Source organism: Euprymna scolopes, chromosome 34, assembly GCF_053919585.1.
Source record: "Euprymna scolopes isolate OS-2025 chromosome 34, ASM5391958v1, whole genome shotgun sequence".
Classification (NCBI taxonomy): Eukaryota; Metazoa; Mollusca; class Cephalopoda; order Sepiida; family Sepiolidae; genus Euprymna; species Euprymna scolopes.
In genome coordinates, this window is record NC_136515.1 from 25,647,776 (window position 1) to 25,668,449 (window position 20,674).

Below are 20,674 nucleotides of genomic sequence, written 5' to 3' on the forward strand. Positions count from 1 at the left end.
ACAAGGAGCTATGGCGTAGTGGATAAAGTACTTGGTGTAATTCAATTGTAAGTTACACTCATCTGAAAGTTGAAGATTTAATCCTCAGATACAATTGTGAATTAGGATTTCTACCCAGTCATGGTTAACAGAACGTGAGCATGCTACCCCTGTGAATTCAATAAAGGTTTATGTTTGAAATTCCATGCAGATTCCCGAGTTCAACAAGATACACTGAAGAAGGTCGGAGGTTACTTTGGCTGAAACATTGTGCAAATAAAGTCAAGATGAGAAAAGTAGTCTGAATAATCAGAAAAATAGTATAAACATTCTTTATTACGAATAACAAAGAAAAAATATGATTTGCCAGTGTTCGCACAAAAATCAATATACGAAGACATTGTATGTGAAAATTTTCAGTATTTACTTCAACAGTGCTCAATACATGGGCAGAGCTAGGTAGTAAGTTATGAAAAATATATTGCCATATATATTTTCATAACTTACTGTATAAATGGTGATAGTCACTTCTTGACAGAAGAAGACCATCTTTCCCTTGCTTTATTGTTGATTATTCATTCATTTTCATGTACTTTTGAAATATTGGTATTTTATATATATATATATATATATATATATATATATATATATATATATATATATATATATACATTCATACACACATACACATATACATGTGGAGATGTGATCAAGATGCATCAATTCCTATTTTCTGTGAGAACGAAGGTGGCTCTTCAGAGCAGCCCTGCTCTTATACAGCTGTTGCAAAGGTCACACATAAGCTGAGATTGAAGGATGCCAACTGGTGCTGCTCTACTTTGGACGTTCATATGACGCTTCAGGCCTCCACTCGATTTACAGACCACAGAGCAAACAGAACATCTGTGCCCTGTAGTTTTTTCCCCATCAAAGAAAGACTGTTCTCTGTTCTCCATGTAATCGCTTGTGGCTAGCTAGGCTAGCTCCAGATAAAGTCATTTTACCGCATAAATCACAGATGTGGTTCTGCACGAAAGCCTCCAACAGACCTGATATATCTGACAGATTTTTCTTCCGGATATCATACTTCATTTTTGCATGCTCATGTGTTCCTTTCCTTGTGTAATTCCATAGAGCAGGCGCTTTGGCAATCTATCGTCGTTCATCCTTGTCAGATGTCCAGCCCACCTAATCTGGTTGGGTATAATCAACTTCTCGATACAAGGTACGTCAGCTCGCATGAGAACATCCATATCAGGTATAAAAGAGCTCCACCTGATGCCCAGAATGTGTCTCAGGAATTTCTGGTGCACTCTCTCCATGACTTTTATGTGTCTACCATAAGTTGTCCAGGCCTCAGAAGTGTAAAGCAAGGATGGTAAAATACAAGATTGATAGACACTGATCTTTGTATAAAGAGTTATACCCCTGTCAGACCATACTCGCTTCTCTAAGCCACCAAAATCCTTAGTGGCACGCTGTATCCTATAGTTGACCTCAGCATCCAGGGTTCCGTCTCTGGCAAGAGTACTACTCAAATACACAAATGTGTCAACGACGGCAAGTCTCTGGTTGTTGACAAAAATATTTGGTTCCATATACAAACCACCGGGTGGAGGTGTGAACATGACCTTAGTCTTCTTATGACTAATAGTAAGCCCAAAAGACGCACAGGCCCCTGAAAACAAATCCATGATACCCTGCATATCCCTCTCACTATGGGCTATGAGATCGGCGTCATCCGTATAAAGCAATTCACAAACCAGGTGCTGAAAGGTCCTTGTAGAAGCATGAAAACCACGAAGATCAAAGACCTTACTTGTGGTCCTGAAACGCAAACAAGCCCCCCAGAAAACATTCCCTAAATGCATAGGAAAGCATAGTTGCAAAATAAATAGAAAAACGTGTAGGTGCTGGGATATCACCCTGCTTAACACCATTGTCAACTGATATGGGTTCCGATAGGCATCCGTTGAAGTTCAGGCGAGCCTTCATATTAGTGTGGAGCTCCCTGAGTAATCGTAGAAATTGAGGCGGGCATCCCAACCTCCCCAGAATTATCCATAGGGCATTTCTGTTCACCGTATCGAAAGCGTTGGTCAAATCAACATTTCTCCTGCAACTGCCGAGCAGAGAAACTAGGTAATCCAAATAATATTAGACGATGTTAAGGAACCTAAGTAATCCAAATAATATTAGAAAATGTGAAAGAACCTAGGTAATCCAAATAATATTAGAAAATGTTAAAGAAACTAGGTAATCCAAATAATATTAGAAAATGTTAAAGAAACTAGGTAATCCAAATAATATTAGAAAATGTTAAAGAAACTAGGTAATCCAAATAATATTAGAAAATGTTAAAGAAACTAGGTAATCCAAATAATATTAGAAAATATTAAAGAAACTAGGTAATCCAAATAATATTAGAAAATATTAAAGAAACTAGGTAATCCAAATAATATTAGAAAATGTTAAAGAAACTAGGTAATCCAAATAATATTAGAAAATGTTGGAGAAACAAGGTAATCCAAATAATATTAGAAAATGTTGGAGAAACAAGGTAATCCAAATTATATTAGAAAATGTTAAAGAAACTAGGTAATCCAAATAATATTAGAAAATGTTAAAGAAACTAGGTAATCCAAATAATATTAGAAAATGTTAAAGAAACTAGGTAATCCAAATAATATTAGAAAATGTTAAAGAAACTAGGTAATCCAAATATTAGAAAATGTTGGAGAAACAAGGTAATCCAAATAATATTAGGAAATATTAAAGAAACTAGGTAATCCAAATAATATTAGAAAATGTTAAGGAAACTAGGTAACCCAAATTATATTAGAAAATGTTAAAGAAACTAGGTAATCCAAATAATATTAGAAAATATTAAAGAAACTAGCTAATTCAAATAATATTAGAAAATGTTAAAGAAACTAGGTAACCCAAATTATATTAGAAAATGTTAAAGAAACTAGGTAATCCAAATAATATTAGAAAATGTTAAAGAACCTAAGTAATCCAAATAATATTAGAAAATGGTAAAGAAACTAGGTAATCCAAATAATATTCTTGATGTAATTGCATCATTTCACAAGAGTATCAATTGTGTTGTGATGTCTGATCATGCATTTTTTTTAACTGTTTGATGTCTTAAATGACACAAAACAGGGTTGCGTCATAGTTCCGATATTTTTTGTACTTTTTTTCTCTGTGTGATGCTCCGATACGCTTTTAGTGATTCAAACAGTGGAGTTGAGTTCCAATTTCGCACAAGTGGTGTCTCTTCGACCATCAATGATTCAAAGCTAAAGTTAAAATTCGATCGAGTATCATTCGGTATCTCCTATTCGCAGATGATGCTGTCATGGTTGCAACCTTTCTGAAAGAAGTTCAGGAACTGATGAATCGTGCCAGAAATTCTTGTAAGGTTTTGAACTTACAATTAGCATAAAGAAAACTGAAATTATGCATCAATCTCGTCCTCCACCAAAGCAGATCAAAAACGTCAAGCAAGTTCCTCATGTTCACCAATTTCTAACTGTTCCCATAATTGGATGGCAAAAACCTTATGTCAAATCATTCACATATTTGGGAGGTGCAGTGAACTCACATGCATAATTAGATGCTGAAATTATCAACTAGATAACCAGTGCATCTAATGCTTTTAGTAAACTCTTCCATCACCTGTGGAGTGAGTGATAGAGTTATCAGATTAGATGCAAAGTTTCAGATTTATAAATATGTTGTTCTCTCAATGCTTTTTTTTTGGATTTGAAATTTAGACCGTCCACCGATCACATATAAATCAACTTGCCATACTCCATAAATGATGCATTCGTTATATATGTGGCTATATACTAGAAGGTAAAGTTCCAAATTATGTACTTCTTGAAAAATTTAAGATTGGGAGTATGAAACGTTCCTCATCAAGTCACAGCTTAGATGGTCTGGCCACATTGTTCGAATGAGTCATGAACATGTATCAAAACTTCTGACGTATACTGAGCTTAAAAGCAGTAAACAAAGGATTGGCAAACCCTGGTTCCAATACAAGGACAAACTTAAGTACAATCTTTCAGCCCCCCCCCCCTATTCCAATTAAATATCTTGAGGACTTGGCATTTGATAGGAACAAATGGACACGTATGTGCTAAGAAGGAAATCAAGCTTTTTGAAGCAAATCCGATCAACAAACTGAAAGAAGAACGATTAAGGACCAAGTTACGTACCACACAAAGAGCAATCATCTCCGACATTCATCACTCGTGCCCGATTTATGGCCTTAAACGTCATTTCTGACATAAACACCCAAACTAATCATTAAACTGATCGACATTCATACATCGAAATCGACGGGAGAGTATATCATATATACCAATGTGCATTTTACAAATAAATACACATCGCGTGGTTCAGTGGGGGAAGATGTGGCTGGTTACCTTTAATGCATCCAAAACCAAACTCCCATCCTTACATCATCAACGTTCTGATCCCCAGCTGGCATCAATTGTGATGGATGGCTCTCGTCTGGGTGAGGCCCCGTGTTTTGACAAGCTTCTGGGTTTGACCTTTACTCCTGATCTGAAATGGAACACGTACATCAAGTCTGTTGCCAAGGTCGCTGGAAAGATGGTGGGATCCTTCTACCGCTCCAGAAGATATCTCACTACTGATGCAATTCTCTATCTATATAAAAGCCAAGTACGTCCAAGGATGGAATACTGTTGCCATATCTGGGCAGGAGCTGCTAAAAACAGCCTATCCTGCCTTGACAAAGTACAAAATAGACTTTGTGGCTTAGTGGGGGATGTCCTTTTCTCTACCCTGCAACCTCTCTCCCACAGAAGAGACGTTGCGAGCCTGTCCTTGTTTTATCGTTATTTCCATGGCAGATGCTCGTCTGAACTCCAATCTTTGGTCCCCCCTCGCCAATCTTTCACGAAAAACACCCGTCTAGCTGAATCCACTGTGAAAAATTTCCCCCACTCTATATCTGTGCCTAAATCAAAACGTGGATTCCATGAACAAAGCTTCTTTCTTAGAACTGCACGCCTGTGGAACTCTGTTCCGTCTGCCTGCTTCCCTCCGGACTACAACTTGGATGTCTTCAAGTCCAATGTTAACAAATTCCTAATGAACCGCCCCCTTAAGTAAACACTTCAGCAAATCTCCTCACTAACGTAATGTACTTGCAATAACCCTTATCCCTGAGTGGCTTCCGGGCCTTGATAAGTGGTGATCACTGTGTAAAAAAAAACAAAAACATCGGTCTTTATTATAGAGCGGAGGATTTGTAATGAGATGTAATTTAGATTTTTTTAATTTCAAATTCAAACTTTTTAATATGAAGTTAATTTTTTTTTAATATTAAGGACAATTTTTTTTAATTTGAAGTTCAATTATTTTATTTGTCAACTTAATGTTTTTACTTTGAAATTCTAGCTTTTAAATTTATAGTTCAAACGTTTTAATTTAACGTTTAAATTTGATAATATACTTCATTTTTTTAGTTTGAAGTTCAAACGCTTTAATTCGAAGTTCATTGATATTATTTTGAAGCTCAAGCTTCTTAATTCGAAGTTCAAATATTTTAAGGTGAGAATTAAACCTTTAAATATGAAGTTTTTAAATTTTATTTGAAATGCGAACATTTTAATTTGAAGTTCAATGATTATACTTTGAAATTCGAGCTTTAAGTAACAGTGCAAAATTCAAATATTTTAATTTGAAGTTTAAACTTTTTATTTTGAAGTTCAGGTTTTTAAAATCGCAACTTCAAATTTTTAAATTTAAACTCCAAAGTTTCGGTTAATGTAACCTCCGACCTTCTTCGGGTGTATCTTATCGAACTCAGGAATTTTTCTTTTGAACTCAGAAATCTTCACTGAATTTCATATATTTAGGGTTAGCATGATCTTATTCCGTCAGTGACATAGTGGATAAAGTACTTGATAAATTCAGTTGTAAGTTACACTCTTCTGGAAGATGAAGGTTCAATCCTAAGTGTGGGTAGCACTCAAAATACAATTGCGAATTACTTAGGATTTCTATCCAATCATGGTTGACTGAATTAGAATGTGCTAACCCCATGGATTAAATAGAGAGTTCTATTCAAAATTCCATGCAGATTCCTGAGTTTGACAAGACACAACTGAAGAAAGTCGGAGGTTACATCAACCGAAATGTTGGGAAAATAACACTAAAAATCCAAACAATATGAATAATCAATCCTCATCTAAAAAAAGAATAAAAAAGTCCAAACTTTTAATTTCATGTTTTTACTTTGATTTTCAATGTTTTAGTTTCAAGTTCAACATTTTTAATTTGAAGTTAAAAGCGTGTAGTATATAAAATTGCAATGTGGTTGATTTATTTATTTTTTTCTTTTCAGCCAGCCGCCATATCCAGTTCCATATTCTCAAACTAACAATAATAAAGAAAGATTTGTGGAATTGTAATAATTTAAACCAACTTGGATTTTCTGAAGGAATGAATAAAAATGGAAATATAATGGATTTTATATGCATCCACCAAGTCTGTGAGTATTTTTTATTTGATTGTTAATCTATTTAAAGTACTGACTCGCAACTCGCTCGATGCCCTAAATATACATTTTTAAATTAAAATGTTGTGGAGTAGACATTATAACATAGGAATATTTGATATCTTATTTTATCATTTGTGTAACGACGCACACGTAGGATTCTCTTCTCCACGCCGCCATGTTAAATATGTTGTACTGTCATTGATAACACGTGGTCGAAATAAAAGAGGAAAATACAATAATCTAAATATTAATTTACTTGTTCATACGTCCAATGTCACAAATAAAAACATCATCATTGCAAACATTAATTAATGAGAAAAGAATTACCTCGCTCCTTATCAGTTAAAAATCGTTAAAACCATTTCCTCTTCAAAAATTAAAAAAAACAAAAACAAAACAAAAACATGACTGTCTGTTTACGGTTTCAAATTTGGCTATTTTATTTTATAATTACAAAAGTCATGTTGAGAGGATAGTTTCTTTTTAAAATAAAAAAAATGTGCAACTAAATTTATAATTTATATTATATTAAAAATTATTCAGAAAAAACAAAAACAAAAAAATGTGTTGTGTTGAATTTTCATTGAAAAAATCTATTTTTTTTAAAAATTAATTTTTTAAAAGTTAAAAATTATTTTAAATTCATCGGTATTTGTTTTATTTTATTTTCATTCATTTTATTTATATGTTTAAAAAAATTTTCAACTACTATGGAATTTCCATGGGTTTTGCTTGTAATAATAATAATAATAATAATAATAATAATAGTAAATGCAGACTCTGTGGACAAAGAGACGAAACGATAAACCATATAGTAAGTGAATGCAGCAAACTAGCCCAAAAGGAATACAAGAACAAAAACGACTAAGTGGGAAGGGCAAACAACTGCATCTCGAACGCACAGAAAATGGTACAAATAGTACTTGTAAACGAGAATCACAAACTCCGATGGAACATGGGCATACAAACTAATAAATCCATCCAAGCAAGAAGACCAGATGTAATAATTAACAAGAAAGAAAAATCCTGTCAAATCGTAGACTTTGCTGTTCCAGCTGACCACAGGGTGAATATCAAAGTAAAGGAGAAACGGAGCAAATACACAGAGCTAGCCAGAGAGCTGAAAGGGGTATGGAAGACGAAGGAAATCAAATTAATACCTATAATAGTAGGAGCACTAGGAACAATCTCGAAAAACTTTGAAAAAAGAATGGGAGAAATTGGAATCAGAGAAATGACTGGAAAAATACCCATCCCCCCCATTACCACACCACTGCTCCCCACCTCCAAAAAAGAATGAGACCGAATTGCTAAGTAGTCAAGGAGGAAGGAAAAACTGAGGAGTGAGCACTAACCAGACCTCCACTGTATAAGTGCGAAGAGAACTGGGACCTGGGGGAGGCTTATTGCCACTCAAATTCAAATAAAGACCAATAGCCGCTGCCAATGAGAAATTAATGGCAAGCAGCTGTTGCCATAATGCAAATTTATTTGCAAATGTTATAGAAAGAGGTGAAGAGTACTGGAAAATCTGGGGAGACTTGTTGTCACTCAGCTTCCAGGGAACACCACAGGCTGTATTCAATGAGATCTTTGATGATCTGTGTGAAAGCTACTTGTGAGCCAATAATAATACAACAAAACACCATAAACATGACCTTGTCAGTGGAGGACTGCTCTCCTGCCTTCTTTGAAAGTGGTGATTTTTAGTGCTTCCACTGCATTGACTGAACTTTGATCCCTGGATTATAGTGATAGACCCGGGTTTTATCCTGTGTAATCAGTCTTTTAAAAACTTTGACTCATCTTCTTGGTACATTTTCAATTTCATCCTCAAGAACTCGTGTTCTCGCTTCTGGAAAAGTGTCAGCAACCTGGGAATCTATCTGGCAAACATCTTATGCATATGCAAATCTTCATGAATTATAGTTTCCACAGACCTTGTACTAATCTTGATCTCTTGGGCTATTTGGTGAATAATCATGCCTTGATCTTCCAAAATGAAAGCCTCAACTAAATTGACAGATGCCTCATGGCAGAAGTAGGGACGACCAGGTTTGGGAGTTGTTTTCACAAATTTCTGGCCATGTTTGAATTCACTATGACAGCGTTTTACAAGGTCATAACGACGAGGTATCATTATCATACGTTCCTTTCATTTCATCAAAAGCCTTCTGTGGTGTGCGTTCTTTCAAATATAAAAAACAAATCACTGTGCAATATTCAACAGACTCCATTTCACACCTGATCTAGTTCAAACACATGTAAATCAGAAACCACAAATAGTTCAGAGCTGCAATTTATTATATAACCCATAGAGATATAAATCATTGCACGCCCAAAATTTTACCTAGATCAGACAACTGGAAATGGGTCAGAGGCATTACCTATTAAACAGCCCTTCATATACTTGTTAATCTACGCATTACTTATTGACAGCCCGTTGTGCAATATTTATAACCCGTAAACAGGACGTTTGATGGTAAACGTGTCAGGGTCCCGTAAATCATATTAAATATAGAGCTAGGAGGTAACACATTATTTTAGGCAACAAGTTGAGTAATATGACATTATTAGTTTTTTTTAAACTACAATTAACAAGACACCACATCATACCTAACAGAAAGAAAAAATATTAATAAAAACTAATACTATACATATTGTTTATCCTATGGTGGGAATTCTTCTATTTTTTTTTAATAAGAATTAGTAATGAGACGATTCCAATATTTTTCCCGATTCCAATATAATTACCAATTCTGTTCTAAATTCGTGATTCTGATACAATGATTGATTCTGATTCTTTAAAAATCTTTAAATATTTAACTATAGAATTGTTATTACAACATTATAACAACAAATTGGCCTTTTGGTCGAGATCAAAGTGTAGTATCTGTTCTTCAGATGCTGCACTTCTATTTCTTGTTCTCTTTCGGTGGAGGAGAAATCCTTCACGACTGAGACAATTTTTATTTTTGTACCTTTTCTCCACGTTAAAAAACGACCCTGGTGTCTAACTCTGTCCCGTGGGGAGGCATAGCAAATAGGTACAACATTATAACAACAATTCTATAGTTAAATATTATAACAACAATTCTATAGTTAAATATTTAATTATAGAATTGTTATTAATAATAACAATTCTATAGTTAATTTAAATATAGTTATAGTTAAATAGTTAAATATAGTTATAGTTACATAATGAAATAATTAAATATTTAAATTTTAATATTTAATTTTTTAAATTTTTAGATTACTTTAAATTACACAAATGTAAACACACACATGCAAAAAAAAAATATCTATAGATTTTAATTTTACTCGTAATTTAAAATCAATAAATAAGTTTATAAAAGAATCGTTTTATGCATCAGAAAGCAGGCACAGATTTTTCAGTTTTTTTACGATTCCTGATTCCAATACTCTCAAACATTTCGATTTTTCTTATTCCAATACCGATTATTCATCCGAAAACAAATAAGAGTAGAGCACATAATAAGATGACATACCTTTTACATCTTTTAACTTATTATGTTTGTTTGTAGTTCAGTGTTTAATTCGGACAACATTTTAAGGCTATACTGATGTGTTTTGTTTTGAACAAGGTCTGCCACATAGAAGTAGAGAGTTTGAGCTACCTGTCATCTAGTTGAAAGGTCGTGCTGGGGGAAAACTACTATACAGTGCAAGACAATGGAGTGTGAAAAAGTTGAATATTGAATGTAGCATCAAGTTCAGGGGACATATATCAGAAATAACAGTTGGAAATAAGTCATGCACCATCCACTATGACTATACAATTCCTACAAGTGCATAGCAAAAAAAAAAAGATGCTATTAAACCTGACATAGTGATATGGGACAAGAAAGAGAAAGAAGCAACCTTAGTAGAAGTTTGTATCCCCAATGATGCTGGATTAAATAGAGCTGAAAAGGAAAAAGATAACGAAATAACATCTTATGATATGAAAAGAAACTGGAATCTAAAGGAGATCTCCATCATTCCAGTAATTAAAAGAGCAACCGAAACTCATGAAAAAGAATTTAAAAAACTGGCAACTATACCCAGAGAACCAGGTGCAAGAGATAGAAACAATTGCATTTAAAGAGATGATTAGAATCTTAAAAAGATCTCTCGGTTTGAATGTATACGATCGCAGGTAAATATCTGGCATCCATTAGGTTGCGCCATATCCAACTAGAACAAAATGATAAGGACATTTAAAAAGAAAAAAAAGGGGAAAAATGTCTTTCGTGTCTTATTGCTGAGTTCTCGTTTTTTTATGATGAAATTTTTTTTTATCATAACGTGATGAACAACAGAGATGACTCTGAAACGAATGACACCTCCTGCTACACCGTCATCCAGGATTTTTTTTTCTACCTAGATTAGTTTTCCTAATGAGACTTGAGAATCTAATCTTGCAAACTATTTAATCCATAATTGGATCCACTACTACTACTACTACTACTACTACTACTACTACTACTTTCTCATATAATCATAATGCTTAATGCTATTCGATGGCTACACATATCGCCCCATTTTCTACGCTACCGTACAGATGTTGGTGATACATCGTTTTCATTACTAGTAAATAATATTTTCCCACCAGTCCAACACATGCTGCACTATCCTCAAAGGAGTAGGTAATTCCTGGGAAGATGGTATCATGACAACAGAAAAGATACACTATTCCCCAGAATTGAGCATTGTGAAATAGTAATAGTACAATGTCGGCTTCAGATATAGAAATAATAGAATAGTTTTGGATTCAGACAGACAGATATGAAATTTCTCTTACTAATAGATGAGCTAATTTAGTTCTTTGAAAGAAAATGTTTAACGTTTTATGTAATCATTATAATTAGCATTAAAAATTTTATTATATCTAACATTCCAAGGTATGTTTATGATATATATATATGATATATATATATGATATATATATATATATACATATATATATATATATATATATATATATATATATATATATATATATATATGATGCAATTCTATCGAATATGTTGGAGCTTATAAGTATTTATTATTATTATTATTTACTCATTAGGAGTTATCACATGAGTTATTACAAGAGATCGCTCACTAAAAAACGGTGGTGTTTACTGGAGTGATAACCAAGGTTGTGGAGTCTCACTAATAATGTTTATGGACTTTCCCTGGAATTTGAGTGACAATAAGCCTTTCCAGAATTCCTTAATATCTCAATGTCCTTCAAGTGGAGGCCAGAAGACTCTTACTCTTAGGATTAAAATGAGTCTGGCTCTGGTTCCTAGAATTCCAAAATTTCCAACTCTAATGCTGCAGAGGTCCAGCTTGCACTCGATGAGGTCAGTCACATGGCTAAAATAGTTGGAATAAGAATCAATGCTTATAAGATGAAAATCCTTTCTGATAACGTTGCTCCACCTGACCGAGTGGCTGTAACCCTTGATGGTGAAGCTGTAGAAGACGTAGAAAGCTTCAATTACCTTGGCACCAATTTTGCAGCCACTGATCAAGTGAAAGGCGAAATCATCACCTATATCTACTTGGCTAGAGCAGTCTTCGTTCATCTTCAAAAACGACTGTGGTCTCATCAGGAGATAAGACATTCCACAAAACTGCGGGTCTACGAGTCCATGGTCAAAACAATTCTTTTTTCTATGATTGCCACTGCGCAGAGAAGATCTTCATGAACGTTGAGTCTTCGATCACTACTGCCTCCACTGTATCCTGCGTGTTCACCTCTCTAACTTGATCCCTAACTCGACCATATGTGCTAGATGTAACATTCTTGGCCTGGAGGAAATTCTGCTGACAAGGAGACTGTGATGGATCGGTCACGTGCTGCAACGGCTATGGGATGAGTTCGTCCATCAATTGGTGGTGCTCAATGCACCCACTGGTTGGAAGAAGCGTCAAGGTGGTTAACTAAAGATTTGGCTTGCGACAATTAAAGCAGATATGGAGATTGTGTCCGATCCTTGCGTGATTGGTGTCCGTCACTGGAACCGTAAATGGCTGGATCATGTGATTGAATCTGCTGCTGACCAATTAGAGTGGATGGCTTTGACGTGAGATGCAGTTAACACCATTGGAGCCAACTCAACCCATCCCGAATGAATGCTGCTACAGGTATGGGCACGGATAATGCCGCAACCCTGGTGATGACAAGTTTCCTCAGATATCTCTTGCATTCTTGTATGGACTATTTACTATGGAGTTTTCACTGATAACAGCTGTTGAATTTGAGTATAATAAGCCTCCAGTATTCTCACCTGAAGTCTGGATGGTACTCTTTCCTCTGTATTTTTATTCTCACATATCATTTACAAAAACTTTCTGTGCTACAAATCGATGTTGGTGCCATTGCGTTTTTTATGTTGAGTGTGTGAAGAAGGAGTGAAATTATAATATTTTTATTTTCGTAGTTTCAGACATTCCCCCTCACTCTTTCATCTTCGTATATCCCATTTATATTTCTAGCATTTTTTTATTTATTTCAGCTCACCTGTAAGTTTGCTTTCAAACACACAGACACAAAATCTATATCTAATTTTTCCTTATTTGTTTGAATATTGTTTATTATGTACAAAATTATGTAATTAAAAAAAGCTTATTATTTCAAGGAAATCGCTCCAGACAAAGCATGATGCCATTTGGTAGAAGTTAAAAAACCCAAAATCTTACTACTTCAAAATGAAAAAAAAAACCGCCAAAAAAACTAGCCCATGATAAGTGTTAGACGTATAGATTCCAATCCAGAAATAATAATTTTCCTCCTTTGTCAGAAACATCGCTCATGGAACGTGAAGACTGCAAAGAGCATAACAAGGGAAGCGAGAATTATGAGGCTGTTTTCTACTCCTTATTTATTGAAATCGAACGTCTAATAGCGTGGAATTAAATGAGTTTTTAAAACCTTTTTAAAAAATAATTTAATTACAAAATTAAATTAACCAGACTACATTTCGGTTTCTTCATATACAAGTAAGCCCTTATAATATTTTGTTAATAGTTAAAAAAAAAAAAAAAGAATTACTTCTTATCACTTTCGAAAATTGAAAGCTTGAAGCATTTAAACTGCCGAATAGACAGTAATGTCTGGCTTTACACGTCTTATTTTCATTGTTTATTCTCATTCATAACTTTAAACACGCAACAGAACATTACAATTAATATTTATAGGTAATTAAAAAACAAATTGAATAAAAATACTTATATGGGCTTCTGAAGTAGCAGCATGAATTTCTCGAGTTCTTCAATTTTCTTGTGCCACAAGTTCTGTTAGAAAAAAATCCTTCTTTTATATTATCTTTAAAGGCCGTTGAAACATATCAGAACAAAAAAAGTAGATTTAACTTTATTTTTAGGAGGAAAACTACACCGGGTTGGGTCGTAAAAAAACCCAAATAGTTTTATTAAATATGTAAATTTTCAGAACCGATTTACAGCATAGATTTGATGTTGACGCCATTATAGTTATTTTGTTTTCTTTTCTTTGCAAATTTTCACTTTAAGAAAAGTTCAGTCTGCTTCCCCCTCCGTCATTATTTTTTGTTTAGTGTACTCATTGGCACTTAAAAAAAATGTTCAAAATAAAAAGTGATTTTGAGATTATGTTGTCTTTTATTGCCTTGAGAAAACATTATGTTAAGTGATGGGTGAAAAATATAAAACTCAGGAAGACTCCAGAGCACTACTGCAAGTACTAATTAAAATTAAGGCCCTCTACTAAAAGCACTACTAAAGCCAAGTTTCTGCCGCCCCCACTCTTTTAAAAGAAAAGATGTTTTAAGTAAAACATGAAAAAAAAAAATCATCAGAATACACAGGAGCGCTACTAAAAGCAGTAAATATGGTTATAAATATGATTATAGTTATATATTGTATATTTATATTTAAATAAGTTTTCTTATATATATATATATATATATATATATATATATATATATATATATATATATATATATATATATATATAGTCAGTTGTGTTTCCCGTGATAGAAGCGTTGATTGAATTAAAAAAAACTATGCTTAAAAGCCAAATTACAACACAATATTATGAAAAGAAACAAATATTTATTTATTTAACATTAATATTCCGGCGCTGTACGCCAACTTCCGAATCTTATCCATTTTTTGTGAAAGTGCTCCGTTACACCAGATGAAAATGTCTGAACATTTTCTTAAAAAATGTTTTAAACGACTTTTAATGGTTTTCGATATGCTGTAAACGACTATTGCAGGAAAAATTAGTGAAGACAAATAGTTTTCGAGATATAAATACCTGTATTATACAATGTAATTTCTAGTAGTTTGAATTGGCCGCCATCTTTGTTGTTTCAATGAAATGGTTCAGTGAGCATGCGCAGACGAACTGTGAAGTGAATTCTAGGAAATGCAAACGTTTATTTAACGTCATTTCAAGCTAATTCTAGTGTCAAGCTAATTCCACCAAAAATTAATTCCAAGAATTCAAAGAAAATTTCAAGATAATTCCAAATTCAAGAAAATTTCAAAGAAAGATAATTAAAAAAAAAAAAAATGTCCTGTGTCAGGTGTGAATAAAACTAGATCGACACAATATCGGAATTTAACAAACAAGTGCGCACACATATGGAAGTGGTACTCGGGTTAGGTTTAGGGTTAGGTTAGGGTTAGGTTAGGGGTTAGGGTTAGAGTAGGTTTATGGTTAGGTTTAGGGTTCTATAGTATCCATTGGAAAATTTTGAAAAAAAGACGAAACTTAAAAAAATTACTGATATGTTCTATAATGATGGCCTGAAAAATAATGAGGGTTTGCCGCTTTCATATGCCGCCCATTCAAATATGACCGCCAGTGATTTACATTGCGCAATACAGGTATCTATATCTCGAAAAATATTTATCTGCGCTAATTTTCCTTGTGATATTAGTTTTCAGCATACCTTAAAATCTAGAAAAGTTGTCATTTTATTGAAAAATTGTGAAACGTCTTCAGTTGGAATAACGGATCTCTTTGACCAATTTTTCTTTTTTTTTTCTTGTCATGATGTTAAACTGAAGAAAAAAAACAGTTAGTAAAGAGTGTTATGTGTGTATATAATATATATATATATATATATATATATATATATATATATATATATAATTATTTACTATAATAATTATCAAATGCCTACAGACACTAGTGTTTCATCCTTTCGGGATCATCAGTGCAGGGTGTCATGATTAACATCAGTCAATAGACTCGAACCCGGCAAGAGAAGCCATATCTAGCTTGATTAGCAAGGACCCAATCCATTCGGCTGCTGTTAATCTGTTGAAGTTTAATTATTTTTTTTAAATGCTTTTTAAAGCCTGTCAGAGTGATGATGATCTGCGCATAAGAGCTAAATTGATCGACTTTTTATTTCAACTGATTTGCTCAACGATAAGAAAGACACTCACAGGAATATTTTAATACATATATATATACTAGCAAAAGTACCCGTCGTTGACTGGGTTCAAAAACAGCCTACAGAAAATGGACTCTGATTTATGAAAGTATGATAGGTTATGAAAAGGAAGGGTTGTAAAGAGATAGCTTCGAATTTGGGGGTATCAAAACCAAAGCAAAATATGATGAAAGTAAAAATAAAATAGATAAACCCCATAATTTATTATACCATACCTGGTCACACTGAAACACTTCTCACAATATTCTGTGGATTTATATTAAAAAACCTTCTTAAACTTTGTGATTATTTCCATTCTATGGAGGTCAGGCGTGAACGAACACCTCATAATTTTATTATACCATATTTCTTTAAACTGAAACATAATTATCAAAGTATACTTACGCAGATAGATATGAAAAGTCTTTATTAAAGTTTGTGCCTATTTCCATTCTATGGAGGCCAGGCGCGAACGCAGACCCCACAATTTTATTATACCACACCTATTTAAGTTAAAACATACTTATCAAAGTATTCTTATGTACATCTATATCAAAAACACTTGTAAACGTTTTTTTTTTAATTTTTAATTTTTTTTATTTCCATACTTTGTGGACTAGGCGCGTACGCAGACCCTACAATTTTAATGAATCATCATTATGCCAGATCAAACATACCCATTCCTGTGTCTCGATACATCTTCTATCATTACATGTGATCAGTTTTCTATAATAGTCAACCATATAGGAGCCTATTCATGACCAGACACACACACAGACGTTAAGCTTTATATTATATTATATATATATATATATATGGTGACCCAAAATAAACAGGCCCCAATTCTAATTATGCCCCGTTTCTTAGTGTTTTGTCCGAATGAAATGAAACTTTGGTCATAACTAGTTTACTATATTCAAAACATGACATCAAAACACTAGGGTCTTTGGCCTTTTTTTCTTCGTTCTACAGCATATGTTCTAGATGGCCTCCATTTAGCTTTTGTTTTTTGGGTCACCCTATATATATATATATATATATATATATATATATATATATATATATATATATATAAAATAATAATTTCCACAGCCAAACAACGTCGCAGCTCACAAGAGCCATGACAGTTAATGGACCGGAAGTCCAAGACTCGAATTTTGCCCTCATTTGGGCTCATCAGTTAGATACATTCGAACTCAGGATTCGAACCCCGAGCCTCTTGCAAGTGAGGCAAGCACTCTGCCAACTGAGCAAACGCCCCGCACACAGGAAATTCTATTAACTAACACAGATCAAGAAAACTGCGCCGAAATCCTATTGTGAAATGGACTTCGTTTCAACAAGGGACGCGGTCATCCAACCAGCTACTAACCCCAAGCCTATGTCTCACAAGTAGGAATTTCAGCTCGTAAGAACGTTGCCATCCAGCAATGCTAACCTAGCAAGCAATTGGTGATAGAAATTTCAGAATGTGAGAGGTTATATAATAATTTCCACAAAACAACGTCACAGCATATATATATATATATATATATATATATATATATATATATAAAATAAATAAAAATTACAATAAGTTTACCAAGGTAATCAAAATGGTAAACTTAAAATATATTATAAATATTAAAGAGTTAATATTTACAAGTAAAGTAATCTCAACCAGATGTAAAAGCTCAATAAAACCGAAAAGGAAATAGAGCTTATAATATGAACAAATGATTAATAAAACATGTTAAAAAAAAACAATAAGTTTACCAAGGTAATCAAAATGGTAAACTTAAAATATATTATAAATATTAAAGAGTTAATATTTACAAGTAAAGTAATCTCAACCAGATGTAAAAGCTCAATAAAACCGAAAAGGAAATAGAGCTTATAATATGAACAAATGATTAATAAATCATGTTAAAAGACATCTTGAAAAAGAGTTAAAAATATATTTAATTTTAAAAAAGGAGGCACAAGATAAGTGGATACTATCCACTTATCTTGTGTTTCTTTTTTTAAAATTAAATATGTTTTTAACTCTTTTTCAAGATGTCTTTTAACATATTTATTAATCATTTGTTCATATATATATATATATATATATATATATATATATATATATATACTAGACTAAAATATTCCTGTGAGTGCCTTTTGTTGCTAGTACTTATAAGTCACTCCACTTATAGGATTCAGGTATCTTTTATCCTATGATTACTTGTTAGTGGGCCATTATCTGTATCTTTATTTATACTATGGCTCACACTATATGGAATTGCAGAAAAAAAAGACACAGGGAAAACTTGGTGCATGTTTTCATAAGAGATCAAGTGCGTTTATTAGTTTTTGCTTTTGTCGTTAATCAATGTTTACAATGGCAGAGATCAAGAGTGAAGCTTACATAATTAAAATTTGAGTCTCAACAAGTTTTTTGTTTACACACGTTTCACTTTGATATTCTAATGTTATTTTTGTACATGAACCATCTCAATAGGAACTCTTCAAATAATGAAGTTACAAACAGCCGCTCTTTGTAAATGGGTTTGAAGTTTGTATTGCTTTTTCACTAATTGCATTACAAAAGCTCGATTTTCTTTTTTGGTTTGACTTGTGACAAGGTTTAATTAACTCTTAAAAGGCTTAGGGAATGAATTATGACAACAAAAAGCTTAAACGAACAACTTGTTTTCTGTAAAAGCAGCTATTAAAGGGGGAGAGGAGAATATTATATGCAGCAACAAATCTTTTCTGTCCTCGCTCATCACAGGAAATATCGTTCTAGACTGAATCTTCCCTGACTTTTTGGATAGAAGCAAAGTGTGGTAACTGTTTTGATATCAAACTACATCTTTTCTGTCCTTGCTCAGCCAAGGACGTTCTTTATTATTGAACCTTCCTTGGTTTTTCGGCTAAGATCAAAGTATATGAAATGCTATTACTGTAAACTAGCGAGACCTGTGGAAATTTCACATTGGGCCCTTTTATATGTAATCTATTGATGTTGGCATTCTGTAGATGTTCAATGTAAATAGAGACGCCTTAATATTATTGTAGCTCTTTTGTTAAAACTGGAAAAGTATTTATCTAAGCTAGCAGGGACGCCTGGTGCAACCCAGTCGTAAAATACGCTGAAATATGATATTTTAATTTATGCAGATTTCGTATATATTATTATAGAGTCAATTTTCTATCGATTCTTATACATTATAAAGTTGTGATTAAATATATATATATATATATATATATATATATATATATATATATATATATATATATATATATATATATATCCATATGACTTGAATCGAAACCAAAACCAAAACTTATGAAAAATTCTTGATAAAATTATTTATAAAAAAATAAATGATTTGAGTGTTATCAGCTATAATCGAAACCGAAACCAAGACTTATGAAGAATTCTTGGTAGAATTATTTCTTACAAAAAAAATGGAAATCCATAATAATTAAGTGACAGTCACTCGAATGTAAGCGTGACACACAAAATAAATAACACGCACGCTATCGTATTAATATATAGATAATTCAACAAACTTTTTTCAAATTTGGGTTCATCTTAAGGCCAGCATGTAGAGTGAATATGGTATTGTGGTGACTGAGATATTTCTAGTTAAGAGTAGGATAGACAATTTCAAGTATTTGAGAATAAGGATGACCAATGACACCCATTATCTTCACACTTTTGAATGGCCTTGTGTCTAATTTGTTCAGCATGTATTTTTATATTTTGTGCAAATAAACATTTCAAAGTGTAGTATCTGTTCTGATACTATATTTAATATTTTCTGTTCTCACTCAACAAAGGAGATGCCTTTTTAGACTTTTCTAGAACTTGTTTTGGCTGTTTGGCTAACAGCAGAGTGTAGCATCTGTTCAGATACTAGACGTTGATCTTTTTTTGTCTTTATTCAGCAATTAAAGGGGGAGATCTAAAGGCGCATATAGTCTAAACCGTCTTTGACCTTTTGGCTAAGTACAAATGTAGTATCTGTTGTTCTCATACGGCATTTAATATTTTTTGTCCTCGCTTAGTGAAGAAGTCCACTTCTAAAACTCCTCTGACAAAGAGCAAAATGTAGTATCTGTTTTGATGCTAAAATTCATCTTTTCAGTGCTTGTTCGGTGAAGGAGAAATCATTCTATTTTTGTGCCAATTCAAAATATCCCTTTTTTGGGAAGTTGAATTTCCTCACATGAAAAACTGATCTTGTGTCTAACTCTGCACTCGTGGGGAGGCAAGTAAATAGAAACTGGTATTCTCCTAACATATATATAACTTATTATTAACAGTGGAATGGGTGTTATGAAGTTTCCTTTTTTTTTTTTTTTACTTAAGACAATCTTACTGCGATTTTACCAATTATATGTGGCATATATTATGACGCCAAGCAACAAGAAAGGAACACAATACAGCCAAAAATGTACCCCCCCCAAAAAAAACAACTTGTATTTTGAAGAAGGAAAACAGAGGAAAGTGTCTTGCAAATAGTTGGTATTGCAGGAACTTAGCTCTGAACATTCATCCTTTTAACAGTTCTTATATTTTTCGTTCTCTGAGTTCATTTCGGTTGGCTTGTAGAAATAGAGACCCTTATCTTCCGTGCTACAGTTGCTAATTTAATCCTCACACGTGTCCTGCTGTCTCGAAGACAGCAGGTGAACTTACTTTATCAGAGAATCACGGCCAAAAGAGGAAGAAATTAAAAAAAACCCCACT

At 33.2% G+C, this 20,674-nt stretch overlaps 1 protein-coding gene across 2 annotated transcripts in view; it reads left to right on the top strand.

Moving 5' to 3' along the window:
• The window catches only part of LOC145259144 (anoctamin-7-like), a 577,044-nt gene that overhangs the window by 161,615 nt on the left and 394,755 nt on the right, over positions 1 to 20,674 (top strand). For both annotated transcript variants that reach the window (XM_080116843.1, XM_080116844.1), the window contains exon 2: positions 6,371 to 6,517. The gene's annotated coding sequence lies outside the window, so the exon portion shown is untranslated. The remainder of the gene's footprint in view (positions 1 to 6,370; positions 6,518 to 20,674) is intronic.